Genomic DNA, 18457 nt, shown 5'->3' on the forward strand with positions numbered 1-18457 from the left:
AATTAGAATAAAATTACATATTAACTGTTAAAATTATAAAAGAATTCATTTATGGGGTTCCTGTAGGAACATCTTGACTTCCAGGTGCTGTGTCTCTTACATAAGTTTAAGCTCTCTAACTTCTTACTTTCATAGGTGAGGAAGCTGAGACTTCCTTGGTTATGAGACTTTCCAGATGGAAGCCTGTAAACTGTGTTCTGACTACGTTTCCTGCTTTCCCACTACCCAGAGGGCTTCCTCTCCTTCTTCCTTCTTCCTTTCTTTTTACTGCCAGATACGCATCCACAGATATAGGCATCGTCCTTCACCGTATTCTTTGCTAGGGTCAACTGGTCAGAAATCAGAGATGAGAGAAAAACTTAAATGAGAACGGACTTGGATGAGAACCCAGGATGACATGGAAAGAAAACAAAGTGATATAAAGGAATAGCATGAAAGAGCTTGTTGGGGGTGATGGAATTTTTCTGAGTTCTGATTGTGTGGTGGCTACGCAGAACTCTACAGTTGCTAAAATTATTAGAACTGTACACCCCTCCCCTAATTTTACTGTATGATAATTTAAGAGAAAATAAATAAATAAAATCAGAAAACAAAGTATTGGGGCACCTGGGTGGCTCAGGCGGTTAAGCATCAGACTCTTGATTTCAGCTCAGGTCATGATCTCAGGTCCCTCTCCCTCTCCCTCTGCCCCTACCCAGCTCTCACTCTCTCTCTAAAAACAAAAAGGAAAAGAAAACAAAGTGTCAAACAGTGCAAGGAGGCCATGCCTTCAGTCTTTCCTGTCATAAAGGAAATGTGATGAGGATCTAGGCTATATGGTGAGTAACTTGTTATAAATAGTATAGGTTAAAAGACCAACCAAATTTACACAATGCTGATTTCCAAGACTATATATTGTGAATGTTTCACTTTGTTCTTTCCTTTTTCACTAGCAAAGTACATCTTTTTGGAAGCGAGAAGTTGGTAACTCTTTTTTAGGTTGGTGTGATACATGAATCATTTTTACAGCATGCTTTATTAAATAGTAAACTTTTGTGCAATTCTTAGTATAGTGTTAGTCTTACTTGTTTCCTACAGAGATCTAACCAAGTAAACCATAGGTTAATAAGGGTATTTTTTTGTTTCCTTGCTTACTTGACTCATGGATGCTATTTATTGCAAATTGATGCCCAGCTAAGGCTCTTAACCTTGCCATATGTAAATACTCTATTTTAGAAGTCTGGTTGCATAATCTTGTATAGTTCCTATTTCCAGCATTGATGTTGAGCACGCTTAAGCATTTAGGACCCACTTGGCACCAGTTAACACTACTGATCGACCACCCTCCTTTGCCTGAAGTCTGTCTTTTAGCCCATCTACCCTTTCTCTAAATTAGCTTGCTTCCAGACTTGCCACATTTGATTTGCTCTGCTTTCTTTGTCCCTTTGTCCTCAAATGGGATAGCCTACGTTACTTACTTTTATTATGTTACAAGTCCTCCTGTCTTCTCCATCACACTTTTTTGGGTGGATCACGATTCATGTTCTACTCTTAGTGACACATGTATTTTTAATATGATCTAACAGTTGAGGAAAATGTCACCTCTCCTTCTTTCACTTATCCCGTATTATTTATTGTAATCCATTACTCAGATTCACCCCCCTTCCAATTCTGAGACATCACCTTCTTAAGTGTACTATCTCAAATAATGAAAATTATGAGTATTTCTTTAAAATGAGTTCTCTCTTTTTTTCTTTTCTTAAAGATTATTTATTTATTTGACAGAGAGACAGTGAGAGAGGGAACACAAGCAGGGGGAGTGGGAGAGGGAGAAGCAGGCTTCCCACCGAACAGGGACCCTCCCATGCTGGGCTTGATCCCAGGACTCCGGGATCATGACCTGAGCTGAGGCAGACGTTTAACCGACTGAGCCACCCAGGTGCCCCTAAAATAAGCTCTCTTTTAACACAGCTTTGTTCCTGTTAATTTACTTGTCTGAATGTGACTGCAAAGAAAATATAAAGGATTTACAGGCATTTTTTTAAATTTAAAAGAGAATGATTTTTCTTTTCTCTTTAAATAGCTTTCAACCAGAATTGTCTAAGCGAGGCAAAGATATAACCTGTTCATCTGGATCCACCATCTTACAGGCTCCTAGCTTTTCTGATTAGAAACCTCGTACTGTTTTTTTTTAAGTGTACGGTTGTATGAATTTTTTTAATTGATAGGCTTTTTTTTAGAATAGTTTTAGATTTACAGAGAAATTGAGTAGATAATAGAGAATTCCTATATACCCTCTTCCCCATACCCCCCCCCCCCGGTGTTCCGGGTTAACATCTTACATTAGTATGGTATCTTTGTGACAATTAATGGATCTATTCTGATAGACTGTAGTTAACTAAAATCCATATGATTCTGATTTCCTTTGATTTTCCCTAATGTATTCTTCTGTTTGAGGGTCCTATCCAGGATACCACATTACATTCAGTGGTCATGTCTACTCTTGGCTGACAATTTCTCAGCCTTAACTTGTTTTTGATAACCTTAATAGTTTTGAGGAGTACTCGTCAGGCATCTTGCAGAATGCCCCTCTAATGAAATTTGTGTGATGATTTTCTCATGATTAGACGACTAGAATTGTGCATTTTGCAGAAGATCACAGAGGTATAGCGCTATTCTCATCACTTCACTCCAAGGGAACGTACAATGAGTTATCTTGTTAATGTTGACTTTAATCATCTGGCTATGTGACATTTGTCAGTTTTCTCTACTGTAAAGTTACTCTTTTTATTTTTTGGAAGGAAATCAGTTTTATGGTGCACAGCCAAAAAGTGGGGAGTCGTGCTTCCATTTCTTTAGGTGCAGTATATGCATAATTTATTTGGAATTCTCCTGCCTGAGGTAAGATTGTTTCTTCTCCCCCATTTATTTCTTTATTCGATAATTTTTATATTTATTTTTTATATTAGTATGAATCCATGGAAATTTATTTTATACTTTGTGTTATAATCCACTAATACCTTATTTTCTTGCTCAAATTGTTCTGGCTTTGGCCATTGGAAATTCTTTCACTTGGCTCTTGTGCCCTTTGACATACGCCAATCAATGTGGATGTTTTTATTTTTGAGTACTTCCTTACTTTCTTACACTACAAGGTGCTCCAGGCTCATCTTATGTGTTTATGCCCCAGTCTTATGGTCAGATATTTCTCCAAAGAGGAGCCTTGCACTTTTGTAAGCATAAAGTAGCTCCTTAATCAGCTACTCCAGACATGAAAACTGTTCCCCAATATCTCATTTTTTTCTTGTTTACTAAAACCAAAAGGTGGAAAAATATTTAATAAATGATATAACCAGGAAATGCAAATTCCCAGTAAAGATTTAAGGAGAGATAATTCAGATTTAGTGTATAGAATGTAAAAGTGAGACAAATTGTTTGAAATAATAAATGTCCAGGAATAAGGACTTTTTGGGTTTCATGTGTATAAAGGAACCTTATAAAGATAGAAAAGATGATTCTGGTTGGGCTTCTCAAATGGTAGTTACAGAGGAATTAGGAAATGAACTCGGAAAAAAAATTTTTTAAAGATTTTATTTATTTATTTGACAGAGAGAGACAGAGCGAGAGAGGGAACACAAGCAGGGGGAGTGGGAGAGGGAGAAGCAGGCTTCCCGCTGAGCAGAGAGCCCGATGTGGGGCTCCATCCCAGCACCCTGGCATCATTACCTGAGCCGAAGACAGACGCTTAATGACTGAGCCACCCAGGTGCCCCAGAACTTGGAAAATTTTGAAAGAGAAAATTGTGTACACTCACAAGTGGGAAATGAAATAGACAAACTTTTTTAACTGATTTATGTAATGACATTTTGAGATATTCTACCTAAAATATTTTTCATTAATTTTCCTCTTTAAATACTAATTTATAAATTACTTTGCCTAAGAACTATTTAATGTTCTCAGACCAAAATCAGAAAGATTTCTGCCTGCAAAATAGTATATCTATAATATGATCTGATTTGCATAAACATATTTAGTTATATTCATGGAAAAATTTTGAGGAATATTTATCAACTTAAATATGGTCCTCTATTTCTGCAATACTGGTAGGGTTTTTTTTCCTCTCTCTCCCTGTTTTTAAAAACACATTTATTACTTTAGAAATCAAGAAAAAAAATAAATGAATTCAATAAACATTTTACAAAGCCAAAACACATTTTTTTGCAATATATGTAATTTCTGTTAAAAATTAAAACAAAGAAAGGATTCATAGATGAACTAGGGTTTGAGTTAGGTTTGAGGGTGAAGACCAACCATTGCTCCATTGCTTAAAGTAGTGGGTTGAAGGGTTGGCCAGAAACAATACCTTTTTTTCTGGAAGGAAGAACTAATCTCAATTTAATATTAAAAGGCTTGGATACTATAAGTTTTTTCAAAATGTATTTCCCTATTATATAGGTTGGATAAGCTCTAAAGGGATGAGAGGTTTCTGGAATTTAGAAATATGGGGTGTTAGGGGCGCCTGGGTGGCTCAGTCGATTAAGTGTCTGATTTTAGCTCAGGTCAGGATCCTGGGTCCTGGATGGCTCAGTTGGTTAAGTATCTGCCTTCAGCTCAGGTCATGATCCTGGGGTTCTGGAATCAAGCCCCACAGGGAGCCGGGTTCTCCCGGAGCTCCCTCTGCTTGTGCTCTCTCTCTCTCTGGCAAATAAATAAATAAAACTTTTATTTTTTTAATATTTTATTTATTTATTTATCAGAGAGAGAAAGAGAGAGAGAGTGCACAAGCAGGGGGAGTAGCAGACTCCCAGCAGAGCAAGGAGCCCAATGCGGGACTGGATCCCAGGACTCCGGGACCATGACCCAAGCCAAAGGCAGATGCTTAACTGACTGAGCCACCCAGGCACCCCAATAAATAAAATCTTTAAAAAAAAAAGAAATAGGGGTTGTTATAGTGATTCATGTTTAGCACCCTTCATGCTAATTCATATCTCCAGCTAGAGTTTAAGATTTTTTTTTTTTTTTTTGACAGAGAGAGAGAGACAGCAAGAGAGGGAACACAAGCAGGGGGAATGGGAGAAGCAGGCTTCCCGCTAAGCAGAGAGCCCGACATGGGGCTCAATCCCAGGACCCCAGTATCATGACCTGAGCCAAAGGCAGATGCTTAACAACTGAGCCACCCAGTCTCCAGCTAGAGTTTGAAAGGAAAGTGGAAAGACAAGGGAAGTTCATGACTTAGGGCATCTGTTCTCAACCTTTTTGGTCTCTGGAACTCTTTACACTCTTAAAAATTATTGAGGGACTCAAAGAGCTTATATTTATGTGGTTTATAGCTAGCAATAGTCACCATGTTAGAATTAAAAAGAAGTTTTAAAACCCAATTATTAACTTAAAAAGTAATAAATGCAAACACAGTTTGACATACATCATGTGTTTATATGAAAAATTACCATTTTAAGATATTCTACTTATCTTGGGGCGCCTGGGTGGCTCAGTCATTAAGTGTCTGCCTTCGGCTCAGGTCATGATGGGATCGAGCCCTGCATCGGGCTCCCTGCCCAGCGGGAAGCCTGCTTCTCCCTCTCCCACTCCCCCTGCTTGTGTTCCTGCTCTCGCTGTGTCTCTCTCTGTCAAATAAATAAATAAAACCTTTCAAAAAAATAAGATATTCTACTTATCTTGACATGGCTTTACATTTTTTGCATATCTCATTAATATCTGACTTAAAAAAAGCATTTTCTTTGATTCAAGTATATGAAGAAAATAGGAGGCCTTAGGAGAATTTAATAGTCTTTTCAGTTAAGTGTGGATATTCTTCTCTGATGTTACAGAAAATTTGATAAGTGATAATTTCTTAAAGATTATTTGTAATGAAGAATCTGAAACCATATCAAGGAATCTTTTGTACTTTGTTTTTATGTGTGTGCAACACACAAACACACACACGCACATGCATATATTGATCTATCCATTGGTCTATCTGGCTCTTTGAATGGATTTTTTATCCATGAATGATTTTTTAATGGCCTGCATTGGTCATTTGGAAAATATTGGTTCACTGTGTCATGTAGATCGCTCATACCTTGACATATCTCATCATTATCAAAAAGTCCCATTTATTAATAGCACTAAAGTCTTTAAGTTATTAACTTTACAAATCAAACTGCCAGTTATTTTACCAGCAAAAGATGGGTTTATTTGAGAATATCAGAGAGTTGTAATCGTGGACAAGCAAGCAAACAGGATTTTTAATGGCCTTAAAGGATTGGTACAAATAGTTTTAAGAAAGAGGGTTGGAAGGGAAGAAGTTTGAAGAACAAGCCTCTAAGATCTTGTGGATATGAAAGGCAAATAAAGAATAAAGCCAGCCTTTTGTTCCTTGCGGTTTTGTGTATACGAGGAAGTGATGGGTGAACCTACATTTTTGTCAACATTACCGGTTAAAATTAAGAAATTAACACCTTTTAGATTGATGTGGTGGGGGCTTTGGGGAGGCGGGAACTCAGTGATGAAGGTTGTGAAGAGAAGTTCCTTTATTTAAAATATTTATGTCTCAGAATTTATCTATAGACAAAAACGCACTAGAAAAGGAGTATGTCAGAGGGGAACATAGTTTTGCTAATACATTTTTGACAATTTGAAAAGCCCATGGAACAGTTGGCAAGGAGATTGTAGGTCTCAGAATATTCACATAGGTCTGAAACAACTCAAAGGGAAAGTACTTTTGTTGAAAACACCTTTCTGACATATTGTTACTACTAGTGCCAAAACTTGGTGGGTACTGAGTCGCTCGAGCTCAGTGAACCGTGATTGTCTCATTAACAGGGAATGCCGCAAGGAGTCACTTCGAATACTGATTTCCGTGGCCTTTCGCAATGGCACTAAATCGGGCTCTCTGCGCTTGCCGTAACGCGGACTCTACCATTGCTTTGCGAGGGGGAATTTGGAGGTAGCGGAAGAAGGAGCCCGAAGGGTGGGGGGGGAAAGCCGGGCGCTCCGGAGGACGGTTGTTTTACGGATCCCGTAACCAGCTCCTCCTACTCCCCTTTCCCCTCTCCCCGCCGCCCCTGTCCCGTCCGGGAGCGGCGGCGGCCTTGAGCTTTGCTGTGTTCCCGCGGTGGCAGGTGAGCGTCCGGCGCGCGGGCTCCCCGGGCTTCGCTCCCCACCCCCCGTGTCTCCTGGGCGGGTGGCGGCGGCCAGCCGGGGAGGCGGCCTCCGCGCACAGTAATGGCAGCGCTGTGAGCTGGGGAACGCGAGCTGACAGCCGCCGCCGCCCACCTTCCTCGCCGGGGGCTTCGTCCTTCACTCCTTCGGGCTGCCTCCCCCTCCCCTTGTCCCCTGTCCCTAGTCCCGCTTCTGCAGAAGGTAACCCCGCTGAGGGTCGGGGAGCCGGGCTGCAGGCGCCGGGAAACTTCCCTTCCCGGTTAAAGGGTGGCGGGGATGGGGCGGAGGAAAGGAGTTGGGGGCGAGGAGGGGGGAGGGAAAGGGATGGAAGGGGGGCGGCGAGGGAAGATGGTGTCCTGTAAGTGACCCCGGCTCCCCGGAGCGCTGACCCCTAAGCCCGGCCACCCCCTGGACTGGATCCCGGGCCTCCCCTACCCGGCCTTGGCCGCCCCTCCCTCGGCCCCATTTTCTTCCGAAGGAGGGAAGGTGAGAGTGCGTGTACTCTTCTGCTTGTTTACGAGCTCACACGGATACACAACTCTGTGTTTGGGGGGTGTGTTGGGGGGGCATCAATCTTTTACATCCTTACCACGAGTGTTTTCACTTTTGTTTCCGCAGACAGCGAAGATTGATAGCTATGGGGAGGAGTAACCTACGTGCACTCCAGACCTGTCTCTACGCTTAGGGTCTGGTGAAATAAGATCCTTAGACTCCTCAGAGCACTTACACACTAGGGAGTCTGGACCATTCCCTACAACCCCACAGATACGTGCATGTAAATAAAACATCTGTGAATTGCACAGTGTTCCTGTTAAATCATCCCCTTTCCCTCAGGGATTACTATTACCAGTTGATGGGCGGCACTGTATAAGTTTACATTTTGAACATAATTAGATTAGATAACTAGAATAGATAAGATTTGAAGATATTAACATACACTGTAGGCGCTTTGACTTGACAATATAAAAATCTTCGAACCAGATCTGTCCCAAATGTATATTCACAGTAAAATTTGGGAAATAATCACTTTGTTCTCATTGACTACCAACTACCTAATAGATATTTAAAAGCACTCAAAAGGCTGTACCCTACCCTTTAGAATCACACATTACTTTCCAAGGCAGACAAATTGGTTATACTTTGCCTCTTTTACCCAAATACAGTGTTTGGAAGACCCTTCCAAAAGAGTGAGAGGTGAAATTACAATGGACACAGTGTTTTGAGTTATCCCTTTTTTCTTTTTAGATGCTGTTTATAATTGGGGGGAACATTTCTACAGTGTGCATGCACATAGAGTGTGAAACATACCTTTCCTATGTATTTGAACGTTCAGATGCATCTGAAATAATCTTACTTCACTCCATCCTCTGGTGATTTTCAGTGGTTTATGAAAGTTAAGATGGTTTATCCATGTCTTTTATCCTCACCAGTTTGTCATTAAATTAAACGTTGTGGGCCTTCTTTAAAGTCAGTTTTGTCTTATCTATCAGTTAAATATTAAGTACTTGGTTTGTATGTCAAGTATTATCACAGGCATTAAGGATACCACAGTAAGCAAGATGTGAAGTTCTGCCCTCCTGGAACTTCAATTCTGGTTGGAGAGGGAGAGACAGATAAGACATAAGAAATAAAAGTAATTTCAGAGAATCATTAAGTGCAATGAGGGAAATAAAATGGGAAGTTGTGGTAGTGACTGAGAGAAGACCATTTCAGATGCTGTGGTTGGGAAAGACGTGTCTGAAGTGACCTTTAACCTGATATCTGAAAAGTCAGAAGAGTTTAGCCTTTGGAAGTCTGAGGGAAGAGTATTAATATGTGAGGGAATAGCACAGGGAAGTTCCCAGGGGTGGTGTCAGTAGGCTGAAAGAAGCTCAGTGCCTGTGGACCTTAGTGAGGGTAAGTTAGGTCATAGCCAAGTGCCAGATCTGGTGAGGTCTTATTGTCCAAAAGAGTTTGGCTTTTATTCTTAAAGTACATTGAAAACATTTTGGAATTTTTGTGAAACTGAAGTGATCTGGTCTGATTTACAATCTGACTGCAGGGGAGATGGGATAAGAGGAGAAAAGAAGCAGAGAGACCAGTTAGAAGGCCGTGGTAGATTGGAGTAGTGACTGGCGTGTTAGAGAGAAGTTAAAGATTTTTGAGGTATATTTTGGAGCTAAAAGTATGGATTGAACTTGTGCCTTGCATGAAAGTGCAGTTGGTTGAGACAGGGGAGACTCCTGGGTTTTGGACTTCACCTGGAGGATGGTGATGCCATGTAATGAGAAGGCGGTGAGGGAAGTATGTTATATGCGGGAAAGGTTGGATAGGTAGACGTGTTAAGTAGGACCTGTTAGATGTTCAAGTGGAGGTGAGAAGTAGGCAGGTGGATATACAATCTGGAGTTTAGTGAAGAGGTTAAGAAGTCATTCATTCAAATGTTTTTCAGGCACCAGCAGTGGACCTGGCCGTGGGGCTCTAGTAGTGAAAAAATAGACAAAAATCTGTCTTCATGGGACTTAAATTCTAGTGAGGAGAGAAGGAGATGGGGCGTCATCAGCACTTACCTATTGGTTTATTTATGTTTTGAATAAAAACTACATTCACGTGATTCAAAATCTAAAATGTTTGATGGGGTAGAGTGAAAATCTCCCCTATTTCTTGTCTTCCGTTACACCCAGTTTTTGTAGCGCTAAACAGCGTTCGTGTTTTCTTACATACTTTTCCAAAGATAATATAAGCAAATATGTATATATTCTTCTCCCCACTTTGCCGGAGTGGTAGCATACTTCACCTGCCTTGACCCCTTGTATTTTTTAGAGTATGAAATGGTGTTTTAAGTTATGAAACAGGTTGAGACCACCTAAGCAAAGAATGTAGAGAGAAGTGGAGAAAGCCCTGGAATACTGCAGCATTTTCTAAGTTGGTCCCTGCTCTCTGAGTTTTGGACCTACAGATATGGAGTTGTTTAAAGAGCTGTTACTTTTTTGTGAGCCTTTTTACAAAAGTTTCTTTTGTGTTCCACCTTTCTTATCTGCCTGTTCTTGTTATAAACCTGAAAATGTCTGATTATAATTGAAGGCAGTGTTTTCATGTATATACTGTCAGTTAAGTTCAAGAAAATTGAAGACAGGACCAGCCCTGGAATCTTAATATTATGAAGACTTTTGACTGGTTATTGTTAAGTCTGGGAATGTAGAAATTTGGAATGTTAGGAGATTTATAACAAGTTTTTGATACTTGAGATGTGTGACTGAATCCTTGCTCAGTAATCAGTTGATCAAAATATCTGTTCAGAGTGATCTGGCTCTTTGCCTGGGTTTGAATCTTAACAGTAATGTTTCTATTATATTGCAGATGTTAGCATAATCCTTGTATTATTATCTTTAAGAATGTTTAGAGTCATCCTATGTTACTACTTTGTGTTTGGGAAGGCTTATTAGAGATACTAGAACAGTGTAGGTCTTTTGATCCTTAAAAGTTTTGAGACAGTGAGTAGTGTTAAAATCATTAGCATCTTCTACAACTTTTGGGGAGCAGTTGAACCCTGTTGATTGACCTACCTGGAGGAGGGATGATGGAATATTTTTTAATGAATTTATAATGCTTTATATATTGGTTTTGACATTTTGATTTTCAGTTAGCTGTCTTTAGCCAGTGACTTGCTATGTAGCTTTATCTACCTGTTTTTTTCTGAGACTGTTCTTTTTTTAAAGATTTTATTTATTTACTTGAGAGAGAGAAGGAGAGCACAGAGGGAGAGGGAGAAGCAGGCTCCCCTCTGAGCAGGGACCCCAAGGCAGGGCTTGATCCCAGGACCCTGGGATTATGATCTGAGCCAAAGGCAGATGCTTAACTGATTGAGCCATCCAGGCACCCCTGAGATTGTTCTGACTTAAGAATTGTTTGGTTTGGTTTTATTTTTGTGGTCGTTTTTGTTATCTTTACTTCTCTTATATTCTTTTTTGCTGGAGATTAAGCTACTAGTTTTTAGGTTGGAGAAATATAATCTTAGATGGAAAATATTTAATAGTACTTTTTGAAGCATTAGACACTAATTATGTATGACTACTATTTGAAGTATGTGTAGTGAGTGTGTTAAACTAACTTAAATTCTGTAAATGTATAAGTATTAATGTTCTATTTGAAGATTTTAGTTATCTAAATGATTTTCACTTACATACTTTAACATCATAAATGATGTTACTCTTGTTATTTAATCATTGGATTATAGCCTGATTGTGTGTGTGTCAGAATTTTTTTTATCAACAAAGTTGACTATTTATCGTTTTTGTTTCTCTTACCAGCGGTAAGTTTCTTGAAGGCAGCATCTCTAGCACCTGTAAATACATAAGTATCTCTTAATGACTTAAGTCTTGTTTCAACGTAGGTTGCTTTTCAAATATTGAAATGTTGGATTTACCTACCCTGTGTAAATACTTCTTGAATTTCTCAACTTTGTTTTAACTCACTTGAGGGAGAGAATGTATAATAGGATACTTAAAAAAAATTTTTTTTCATTTTGAAAAATATACCTTCACCCAGGTACCTTTCACCCAGCTTTCCCTAATGTTAATAACTTATGCAACCAGAGCACAGTGATCAAACCAGAAATTAACATTGGTACAATACTATTAATTAAACTACAGACCTTATTTGAATTTCACCAGTTTTTCCAATAACATCCTTTTTCTCTTTCAGGAATCCCACATTGCATTTAGTTGTTGTGTCTCCCTAATCTTACCTGATCTGTGATAGTCTTTTCTCTTCTTTCATGAGCTTCACGCTTGTGATGAGCGTGTGGTCATTTATTTTGTAGAATGTCTCTCAGTTTGGGTTTGTCTGATGTTTTCTTGATTTATTGAAGTTTTGCATTTTTGGCAAAAATACTATAGAAGTAACGTTGAGTGTAATGTTGAGTCCTATATTCAACATTAGTAGTGTTGAGTATAGGATGTCAGTATATCCTATTTGAGATGATATTAATTCTCATTTGGTGGACCTCATGTCTGTCAAATTTCTCTACTTGTAAAGTCACCATTTTTCTCTTTGTAATTACAAGGTATCTTGGGAAGATTCTTTGAAACTGTGCAGATATCCTAGTTCTCAAATTTTGCCCAGTTGTTTTCAGTATTCTTCGGTAGATCTTGCCTGTAAAAATTAAAATAGTGGTGTTTGCCTGATGGTGATTTTATTCTACTCATTTCCTTCTACATTTATTGATTGGAATTTTTCTGTAGGGAAGAACTGCCCCTTATTTATTTTTTTAGTAATTTGTTTATATTAGTATTGAGTCATAGATATTTGTTTTATTCTATGGTTTATAATATATTTAATGCTGTCATTATTTTGTTGCTCAGATTGTTCCAGGTGTGGTCTTCAGGTTGGCTCTTTGTCTTTTCAGTATGCCCCCTTGGTCTTTTCTTTAGGAAAGTACTTCTTTTCTGGCATGATAACACTTTCTAGGTTTATCTTATATTTCTCTGCCGAGACCCTGGAATCAGTCACTTGTCCAAGGAGCTCTGGTTCCTTCTATTGGAGATGATATTTAGAAACCAAGTTCTGGATGTGATGTGTGCTTATTGCTACTGAGGTGCCATTGCTCCTATTAGGCCCTCTCAGCAGACAGAGCTAGAAATAAATGTATGTGTACACATGAATCCACACATACACAAACATCCATGTTTATTTCTGTATCTTTTTATCTGTGTTATTAAACCACGAGTTCATACTGATAGCTCTGATTCCAGACACTGTAGAGTTTATGCTAGCTGTCCCCCTTTGTTTATAATTACTATTTTCTGACAGTGAGAAATAGAACATACTTTGGTATGAAGTTACCAGAATAATGAATGTAACGAGAAGATCCCCAAATAGTCCTGAACCTTAAGAAACATGTTAAGCTTTCAAAATATTTCTTTTATTTGGTAAAAGTCTGTATAAACGAAAAGTAATCACATTTTGTCTTCATAGTTCTAAGTATTGTTTTAATTACATTTAAAATTTTTTAGAGATCACTTTGCACTGAGATTCAGATACTTTCTTTTGCATCAGAACTTTGTTGTTCATATGATCTGGATTTTAAACACTTACAAGGACACTACCTTTTTCTGTATTTTTTTTATTGTGGTAAAATATACATAACAAAGTTTCCCATTGTAACCATTTTTAAGTGTAGAGTTTACTAGCAGTGATTGTACTCACAGTGTCTTCACAACCATCACCACTATTTCCAAAACTTTTTCATTATCCCAAATAGAAACTGCAACCATTGAGCAATAACTCACCATTGCCTCTCCTGCCAGCAGCTGGTAACCTATAGGCTATTTTTTGTCTTTATAAATTTGTCTCCTTTGGTACTTTATAAGAGGAAGATCATACAGTATTGGTTCTTTTGTGTCTGGTATATCTTATTTGACATACTGTTTTGGGGGTTCATCCATTTTGTACCATGTATCAGAATTTACTCCTTTATTATGAATTATTAATATTCCTTTTATGTGTATTGCATTTTGCTTATCCATTCTTCTGTTAATGGTCACTTGAGTTCTGTCCACCTTTTGGCTATTGTGAATAATGCTGCAGTGAACATTCTAACACAAGTTATCTTTCTCATTCTCTGCTTTTCATTTCCTTTGGGTATATACCTGGAAGGGCAATTGGCAATTGGTGCTCTCATATGGTAATTCTGTATTTAGTTTTTTGAGGGCCTGCTGAAATGTTTTCCGTGGTGGCTGCGCCATTTTACATTTCCCACCAGCATTACACAAGGATTCCAATTTCTCCACATCCTCACCATTTTTCATTTTTGGCATCTTTGCTTGTTGTGATAATAGACATCTTACCACGTGTGAAGTGGTATCTCATTGTATTTTGGATTTACATTTCCCTAATGACTTGTGATGTTGAGCATCTTTTCATGTGCTTGTTGGCCATTTGTGTGTCTTTGGGGGGAATGTCTATTCAGGATTTCTGCCCATTTAAAAATTTGTTGTTAAGGTATTCTTTATATACTCTGGGTATTAATCTCTTTTTGGACATGAGATGTAAATGTTTTCTCTCATTCTGTGGATTGTCTCACTCTTGATGTGTCCTCTGATGCATGAAAGTTAAATTTTGATGAAGACCAGTTATCTGTATTTTCTTTTGTTTGTGTTTTTGCTATCATATCCAAGAAATCATTCCTAAATCCGACGTCAAAGCTTTTCCCCTGTGTTTTCTTGTATGAATTTTCTGTTTTTATATGTTTAGATCTTAAGTATAGATCTTCCATTTTGAGTTAAATTTTGCATATAATGTAAGTAAGGACAGTTTCTTTTGTGTGGACTATCAATAGATGCTTTATGTTGGCACTTAGTTATCTCCGAACTTTGACTAGCTTGGAAGTTAAATTTTAGAGGGCTAAAAATCAGTTATAAAGAAGGTAATTGAGGATTAAGAAACTTGTGTGGCATTATGATGAAAGGAATTGAATTTTTTCCTATCTGAAACAGGTGAACATTAAAATGAACTGCTTATGAGAAAAATAGAGTGAAAGAAAGCCTTTTAAATTGATGTATGGGAATAAAGTATGAGAAAGGTAAAGGCATAAAGATTTCAGCAATGGTATAGTTTTGGTCTTCATTAGATTCAAAAACATGGATGGAAAACTTAAATTACAGAAAAGAGTAGAAAATAATACTACCTAAACTTAGCATTGTCCAGCAAACTTGAGATGTATTTATAAATATTGTCTTTTTATACTGTTTTTACGTTGTGCAGATAGAGAAAGTGAAATAGCAGCTAGCCTAGGATCACACTGTCATTGACAGGGCCAGTTTAGAATTATTAGTTTCTTGATTCACCCCTTTTCATTTTTGAGACCAGTATTTTCCTTATTTCCTTCCTCTCTTTCTTTCTCATAGCTTGTTTGTTTTGTTTTGTTTTTTAAGTAAACTCTACTCCCAGTGTTGGGCTTGAACTCTCAACCTGAGATCAAGAGTTGACCCTGAGATCAAGAGTCACATGCTCTACTGACTGAGCCACCCAGGTGCCCCTCTTTCTTATGTTTTGACATCTGGCAGAAACTTCCTCCATCATGCTAAGACATTCAGCTTTTTAGGTGGGACTTGCCTTCTTCTAGAAGGCTGAACTATCATCCCATCCACTTCCTCTGAGCCAACTCTAGTTTCTACAGTGGCAAATAATAAATGCAGTAGAGGACAGTAGATAAGAGCTTCATCTTGAAGCCAGATGAATCTGGATTCAGATTCAGGGATTGCTAGTTAATATACCCAAATTTTCTAAATGTCAATCTCTTCATCTTTAAAACAGGGAGAATGATAATAGCCATTTTAGGGTTATTCTGAAGAATTGATGAGATAATGTTTAAAATGTATTTAGCATGGTTTCTGGAATATATGCAGCCAATAAAGATTTGCTATCATCATTATTACTATTATTATTATTATTGACAACTCTAATTAGATGCTGTTATGATTGTAAGGAATGGGCAAAGTACATCCTGCTTAGGGTCCCTCCTGTAGGAAAATTGGTGTCATTATTTTGCATTTTTTTTATAACTTGCTGTGTTGGATTTTCTTTATTATTTTTTTAATATTTAATTTTAATATTTATTTGAGAGAGAGAGAGAGCAAGCAAGAACAGGGGGAGGGGCAGAGGGAGAGAGAGAAGCAGACTCTCCATCGAGCACAGAGCCTGACATGGGGCTCAGTCCCACGACCCTGTGATCACGACCCAAGCCCAAATCAGGAGTCGTATGCTCAACTGACTTGAGCCACCCAGGTGCCACTGGATTGTCTTTATTCTTTACCTTAAGGGACACTTAAGTGAAAGAATGGGATTGTAAGAGGTTGTGTTGTCCATGCTGTTTTTGGAATTTTAAACAGGAGGTGGTCAGCAAAGATGTGTACCCTCCATAGCTGTATCACCTTTTCTTATTCTTCCATGTCTCTGTCTTCTGTAGCTGTGCCAGGATTTAAGTGGGAATTAATATATTTAGCAGCTCACAAGTATATTAATGTGAATGGAAAAAAGGACCAGTTGAGAAATAGTGATAAAGTTGATAGGAATTGGAAGATGAAGCAAAGACTCTGAATTTTATTCTAGCTAATAATGAACCAGTAGAAACTGATTAGTATGTGATCCCCTCCTCCAAAAAAGCTAGGTAACCCATAACAAACAAATCAGATAAAGCAAATTACTATTAATCTTAGCATCTTAGCCTGTATTTGTGAGAAAAGATTTAAATCCAAGATTTTTAAATATATGTGATTTAATTTAGCTCTCAAAAGAATAGGATAACAAATATTGCAATTCTTTGGGTAGTGCAAAGACAGGAGGATTAGGGTAACCCTTTTTAATATTTGGGTAGAAGATCAGGTCTAGGAATTGTGCTCTGGATCTTGTAATTATTTGTGAAAAGGCTGGTTGGTCACAGCTTTGTTTAGCATGCATGCCAGTGTGAGCTTGCCTACCTTTGAGGGAGTTAGACAAATTCAAGTTCTCTAACTCATTTGAGATAAGTATATGAGAATGGTTTTCTTTTTCTTTTCTTTTTTCTTTTTCTTTTTTTAAGGCTGGTTGGTGTCTTAAATTCCTTGCCTAAATTATTAAGAAAAAAGTGAGAAAGCTAGTAAAAGGGACATTAAACTTCATGCTGATAAGAGCAATGTGAAAACTTGAGAAAAAAAGGTACAGTCTGTAGAGACTTTGGGGAGAATCTCAAGTTCTTTGAGGAGAGAAGGGTCTTTAATTCTGGTCAGGTGGGTTTATTTTGGAAGCACTTGCCTTCTATAACTTACTTATTGTAGCATAAATACATTCCTTACTCCCCACTGTCCTCCCTTTTTTTGAGACTTATGGCCTTGTTTTCTTCCTGCAATGTACGTTTTGCCAACTGAGATTGATGAGAGACTGCTGTATTTCTCTTTACCGTTTTTCCCCTACTTTGTCTTTTTTTTTCCTTTTTTAACATAAGATGGAAATGACATTTGTGGAGTACTTAGAGCTCCATGGATCAAATCTTACTGCAACAAAAAGCATTGTACCCTATGCCTCATCAAGTAACAAAGATATCTTTTGGCTCTATCTATTGGCTCACTCATTTGAATACAGTAAGATGAAATTGTTTAGATGCAATCTTATAGCTTATTTTATATGAAATGACAGCATTTTTAGTCAGTGTGTAGTAGAGGAAGCATTTCCTATGGAAATGGAAAATACTGCAAAGTTAATGTTCTGTATTGGGCCTTAAGTATTCAAATTATATTAATTATAATGATATTAATTAGAATATAACCTGCTCTAAGCCCATTAAATGGCATCTGAAAAACTAACTATGGTATATTGACTATCTGAAATTAATTTAGGCCCCAGTATTATATTATTGGTAATTCTTGGAATGACCAAATTATTGTCAGTAGTGATCAATACTGAAATAAGTCATCATTTGGTAGTTTAGTTTTGTTTTTTTTACTAAAAAGAGAGTCACGGGGCACCTGGGTGGCACAGTTGGTTAAGCCTCCGACTCTTGCTTTTTACTTAGGTATGATCTCAAGGTCATGAGATCAAGCCCTGCATGGGGCTCCGCTCTCAGTGCAGAGTCTGCTTGAGACTCTCTCTACCTCTCCCTTTACCCCTTCCCCCCACATGTGTATGCACGTGTGTGTATGGACTCTCTCTCTCTCAAATACATTTTAAAAAAGAGAATCACAGTATTATGTGTTTAGCCTTTTACATTATTCATAAATCATACTTTTGGAAGTGAAAAAATATGGCATACTGGGGCACCTGGGTGGCTCAGTTGTTAAGTGTCTACCTTTGGCTCAGGTCATGATCCCAGGGTCCTGGGATCAAGCCCTGCATCGGGCTCCTTGCTCCGTGTGAAGCCTGCTTCTCCCTTTCCCACCCCTGCTGCTTGTGTTCCTTCTCTTGCTGTGTCTCTCTCTGTCAAATAAATAAATAAAATCTTAAAAAAAAAAAGTGGCATATTAAAGCATTTATCAGTAGTTAAGCTATAGTCACCTTCCTCAAGATGTTAAACGTGGTTATACATTTTCCAAAAATAGTTTATACTGCAAATAAAATATTTATCTAATATATATGTCAATTGTGTACCTAAAATGGAATGTTTTGAGGTTCTATTACTTCTTTACCTGCTGAAATGTAATTATCCAAAACAGTTCTTTATATGAAAAATGTTCATGGGTGCCTGGGTGGCTCAGTCGGTTAAGCATTTGTTCGGCTCAGGTCATGATCCCAGGGTCCTGGCATCAAGCCCCGCATCGGGCTTTCTGCTTAGTGGGAAGCCTTCTCCCTCTCCCTCTGCCTGTCG

The 18457-nt window shown here is 38.2% G+C and overlaps 1 protein-coding gene across 4 annotated transcripts in view; it reads left to right on the plus strand.

The window, feature by feature from the left end:
- The first annotated feature begins 6942 nt into the window (after positions 1-6942).
- The window catches only part of CUL2 (cullin 2), a 102531-nt gene continuing 91016 nt past the window's right edge, over positions 6943-18457 (plus strand). Inside the window, exon 1 of one of the 4 annotated variants that reach the window (XM_028120943.2) lies at positions 6943-7100. The gene's annotated coding sequence lies outside the window, so the exon portion shown is untranslated. Of the gene's footprint in view, positions 7101-7183; positions 7342-7499; positions 7627-7762; positions 7916-18457 lie in introns of those variants that run through there. The other 3 variants (XM_028120942.2, XM_028120944.2, XM_028120945.2) reach the window with 3 other exon arrangements.

The sequence above is a fragment of the Eumetopias jubatus genome, unplaced genomic scaffold (assembly GCF_037043125.1).
Source record: "Eumetopias jubatus isolate StellerSeaLion01/CBP00866 unplaced genomic scaffold, mEumJub1_p1.0 scaffold_8, whole genome shotgun sequence".
NCBI lineage: Eukaryota > Metazoa > Chordata > Mammalia > Carnivora > Otariidae > Eumetopias > Eumetopias jubatus.